Here is a 5,450-nt window from a genome sequence, read left to right on the forward strand (position 1 = left end):
GTAAATCAGGAAGTCTGCCCTTGGTTCTCCGAAATTAGTTGCAAGACTAGGGGCCAGCTTGCTTCGCGGTTTAGCTTCCTTGTGTTTCAGAGGATTGTTATTTGGCTGAAAAGGGAAAGAAAAGGCTTTGAGACAAATGACATGCCATTGGTGATTTAATAAAATGTTTCTTAAGTTTTTGTTGTTGTTTTTAGCTTTCTCCCTTTCCTATCTATTCTCAAAGGGAAACAGAAAACCTCTCATTTTTGCCCTGGCTGGTTGGCTCAGTGGTAGAGCGTCAGCCTGGCGTGCAGGAGTCCCGGGTTCGATTCCCAGCCAGGGCACACAGGAGAGGTGCCCATCTGCTTCTCCACCCCCCCTTCCTCTCTGTCTCTCTCTTCCCCTCCCGCAGCCAAGGCTCCATTGGAGCAAAAAGATGGCCCGGGCGCTGGGGATGGCTCCTTGGCCTCTGCCCCAGGCGCTAGAGTGGCTCTGGTCGCGACAGAGCAACTCCCCGGATGGGCAGAGCATCGCCCCCTGGTGGGCATGCTGGGTGGATCCCGGTCGGGCGCATGCGGGAGTCTGTCTGACTGCGTCCCCGTTTCCAGCTTCAGAAAAAAAAAAATTCAAAAAAGTAAAAAACTCTCATTTTTCAGAGATGCTGAAAAGGACCTTAAAGAGCATCTACTGCAGATTTTTCTGCAACTGTCTTCTAAGCAGTATTTGTGTCACGCGTGTGGGGGAAAAATAAATGCTAATAATATTTTTTCTTTTAAGAACATTATCACAGCCTGACCTGTGGTGGCGCAGTGGATAAAGCGTCGACCTGGAAATGCTGAGGTCGCCGGTTTGAAACCCTGGGCGTGCCTGGTCAAGGCACATATGGGAGTTGATGCTTCCAGCTCCTCCCCCCCTTCTCTCTCTCTGTCTCTCCTCTCTCTCTTTCTGTCTCTCCCTCTCCTCTCTAAAATGAATTTTAAAAAATCCCAATAAAAACATTATCACACATTTCTTTTACAAATACTACCACACTAAACACAAGGTAACTACAAGGAAAACTGTGTGTGTGTGTGGGGGGGGAGTTTAGGGTGGGACAGAAATGTATATGAGAGATTGTACTTTCTGCTCAGTTTTCTGTAAATCTAAAACTTATCTTAAAAATAATGTCTATTAATTTAAAAAAATGTTTACTTGAAAATGCAAGCTACAACCATTTCTGATATAAAATTATAGTTATGCGTATGTATTATACATTGGAGTTGAATTTGTACGGAGTTTTCTGCAGAGATTATTTGGTCTGTCATCTACTTATATTCAAGCATATACTTTCTAATCAATATCTACAGGTATTCTATCAGCATCTTATGATCTTAAGGGTGTCTGTGGTCAATTAAGTTTAGAAAACTCGAACTCTTCTAGTCCCTTGAGTTTCAACTTGAGGCCCAGGGAAGTGACTGCTCCCAGTTGCAGCGCAGGCGCTGCTGGGTGAGTGCCAGAATTCTGGTGTCCTCTGCTTCTGTGAGCCCTTTCCTTCTGTACCCAGGCCACCACCTTGGAGCCTCAGGTCAGGTGCTTGATTGGTTTCCTTTCAGTTTTTCTGGTCTTTTTTGTTTTATTTTTATTTTAGGTGAGGGCAGGGGAGATAGACAGATTCCCACATGCTCCCCGACCGAGGTCCACCTGGCAACCCCATCTAGGGCTGATGCTCCAGTACCAAGCTATTTTTAGCACCTTAGGCTGATATGCTCCAAGGGAGTTATCCTCAGCACCCAGGGCCATGCTGGAACCATTGAATCCACCGGATGTGAGAGGGGAAGAGGGAGAGAATAGGGGGGGTGAAGCAAATGATTGCTTCTGACCAGGAATTGAACCCAGGACATCCATATGCTGAGCTGATGCTCTAATCCACTGAGCCACCAGCCAGGGCCTTTAGTGCTTTTTCTACTCAGAATGTTGAGTCCAGGGGCTGGAAGCATCAACTCATAGTTGCTTCTCATATGTGCCTTGACTGGGTAAGTCTGGGGCTTTGAACCAGTGACCTCAGCATTCCAGGTCAACACTTTATCCACTGTGCCATCACAAGTCAGGCTTTTCTTTTTTTGTTTTAAAATCACAACAGCAGCAATCACCAAAACCAAGTGGACACAGGTCACCCAGTGAGTCCTGCCCTTATGCTGACCCCAGAGTGCTAGGTCCTTGCTGTGTCCAGGACAGGCCCATGGAGAGAGCTGTCCAAGCCTTCCTCATCTCTGCAATGAGATCATCCTGATATGAGAGGCGGATTCCGAGTGCGTGGTGACTATGAAGGGAGGCTCTCACATCAGTTCTGGTCATCAGCTGGGGAACTGCACGTGTTCTGCGTGGCAGGAACCTACTGTTTACATTGGACCCACCTTCCCACTGCAGTGTCTCAGGACTCCCTGCTCCAGAGACCTTCCTGAGTCAAGCATTTTTGCCCAGTGAATCCAGTTCTGAGGTAACTTTCCACAGACCCCTCTCCACCACCCTAGGGAAGTGATGCGTATTTTATGAGATGATTTTTTACCTCATCTGACTGAGTTGTACATGTTTTTCCCTGTGTGAAGCTTGCCCCAATCAGAATAGACCTGGTCACTTTTTTTTTCTTCTCAGCCTTCCTTTATCTATGGGGCACAGGGTTTCCTGTTTTATTTTAGGTTGATGACTTTAATCACGGTCCAGATGTCCCTTGCCCTATCTCACTGTGTTGGTTCAGGTGTGGTTCAGTCCACAGCTTTTATTAGAAACTGAGGGAAGCTGCCAGAACTGACTGTACTCTTGCTGATGGGAATATCTGACCCATCCTCCAACGAAAAAGAAAGCCCTCTGTGAGCACCGACTTACCTACCTGTCATGACCATCACACCTGTAACAGGTCAAGGACACGGACGCAGCCATTCTCAAATTACTATCTTACGTGTTTGGGTCCATAGGGAAATTATTTTGGAATGTGAATGTTTTGTAGCATCAGATTACAAAACACTATGAAGCCAGCTGTTAAAAAAAACACATATTCTCCAAAGGGTTAACAACAGAGGAGAGGTTATAGCCAAATATTTGAAAACCAATTGCTCTGGCCTGACCAGGCAGTGGCGTAGTGGATAGAGAGTCGGATTGGGATGGGGAGGACCCAAGTTCGAGACCCTAAGGTCGCCAGCTTGAGCGTGAGCTCACCTGGCTTGAGCAAGGCTCACCAGCTTGAGCCCAAGGTCACTAGCTCGAGCAAGGGGTCACTCGGTCTGCTGTAGCTCCCTGGTCAAGGCACATATGAGAAATCAATCAATGAACAACTAAGGAACCGCAACAAAGAATTGATGTTTCTCATCTCTCTCCGTTCCTGTCTGTCTGTCCCTATCTGTCCCTCTCTCTGGCTCTCTCTGTCTCTCCCACAAGAAAAAAAAACCAAAAAACAAAAAAACCCTGAAAACCAATTGCTCTGAAATAATATTTGAAACTGAGGAAATAGGTGAACCCCTCAGTAGAGAGTGTTGAGAAGGTCAAGGTTTGAACCTTGACATTTGAATAAGGGAGGGAGAGATCCTAACATGTTAGTAGGCACTGTGATAATGCTGGCCGAGGGCAAAGGGGTCAGGGAGAGGGAGGGACAGTGCTGCAGAGCAGAGGAGATGCAGGGACCAGGAGGAGGGGAACCAGGCCGGCTAAGGGGGGAGCGTGAAGCTGGGAAGGAAGGTGGGTTATTGGGAAAGGGAAAGTAACCTGAGTCATCAAGGAAGGTAGAAATTATTCTGAAGTGTGGTGCTGATGGTGTAGCCCTCCACGTCACCATACCACAGCTGTTACCTGTAGGGTGGTGACTATTTGGAGAGAAGACGGTGGAAGAGACTTCAAACCAGGGGGAGCCAAAAGCTTCAGTGTGAGCCTGCCTTGCAGACACCATGTGTTTGTGGCTCATAAATAGTTTTATATGGTGCTTGACCTTTTGCAAAGATCTTTCATACACATGATCACGTTTGCTCCTGCACAAATTGATATCCTGTGAGAGAAGGTGATATATCCAGTTCACAGAAGGAAACCGAGGCCCAGAGAGGACTTCCCTGTGGCCACAGAACTGCTTAGTAGTACATGAGGGAGCCCAACAAAGTCAACAGAAATAAAACCTGGGCTCCAGCCAGGACACTACCCATCAGAAATGCCCTCCTCCTTTCGGCCACCTGTCAGTGGGCAATTAGAGAACCCAACATCGGCTCCCACAGGAGGCAACTCAAGTGAGCTTAAGTTTGTTGATGTTTTTGTCTGACCTGCTACCAGCAGAACCCACACCACATCAGAGTCAGACTCATGGCATGTTGGCCAGAAGGGATCCTGTTGTGGTAGGCTCACATGCCAAGTGGCTTCCTGTTGCACACGCCACCCTTGTGTTCTTCATATCCTCAAGGCAGAGTTGTCTAGCCGGGCTCTTGTCTTCACAGGGTGCTCCTGAGACTGCATATCCTACGTCCTTCTGCTTGTCTCCCTCACTATAGGGAATAGAAGACCCCTTCCCTGAGGTTTATGACTGCCCCATGTCTCCTCCTGGGCTTCTCAGCTCCCATGCCACAGTGGGGAGCCTCCAGAAACCATAGGCCAAAAATGGCCACAGCCTTCTGGTCAGGGGGAAGTCATTGCTGCCAAGCCGCTGCAGCTGCAGTGGGGCTGTGCACCCTCCCCCTCACCGCACCACCTTCCACCCTGTAGAGCCTGAGACAGATCACTCTTTTTTCCACCCCTAGAGATGCCAAAGGCGTGCCCTTGCCAGAGTCATTAAAGTTGTCCCTGTGGTTGTGACCTCCCACTGGGCTGCGAGCCCCATCATGGTGGCAGATCTTTCTGGCCTGTGCTCAGCAAGCAGCTAGGATGTGGGGGCCAGAGGATGCTGGGCCCCACCCCGGCCACAGTCCTGCCTGCCACCCACCACAGGGCCAAGCTGGGGAAGCTAATTTCCAGCTGGGAGAGGTGCCAGGAGGCAGGTGAGATCAACAGGCTTACATCTGGAACACATCTGCCCAAAGGCTCTGACAGCCTGTATTAGCACTGACACAGAGCCAGCTTCCTCATTTGTAAAATGGAGAAGAAATCTGACCTGACCTACTTTCAGAGCGGTTTTGGAGGATCCAGTGATAATTGGTGAGACCCTGCTATGCAAATATGTCATTCTCGCCTGACCAGGAGGTGGCGCAGTGGATAGAGCGTCGGACTAGGATGCAGAAGACCCAGGTTCGAGACCCCAAGGTTGCCAACTTGAGTGTGGGCTCATCTGGCTTGAACAAAAAGCTCCCCAGCTTGGACCCACGGTCGCTGGCTCGAGCAAGGGGTTACTCGGTCTGCTGAAGGCCCACGGTCAAGGTACATATGAGAAAGCAATCAATGAACAACTAAGATGTCGCAACAAAAAACTGATGATTGATGCTTCTCGTCTCTCTCCGTTCCTGTCTGTCCCTATCTCTCTCTCTTAC

Source organism: Saccopteryx leptura, chromosome 4 (genome assembly GCF_036850995.1).
Source record: "Saccopteryx leptura isolate mSacLep1 chromosome 4, mSacLep1_pri_phased_curated, whole genome shotgun sequence".
NCBI classification, from domain to species: Eukaryota; Metazoa; Chordata; class Mammalia; order Chiroptera; family Emballonuridae; genus Saccopteryx; species Saccopteryx leptura.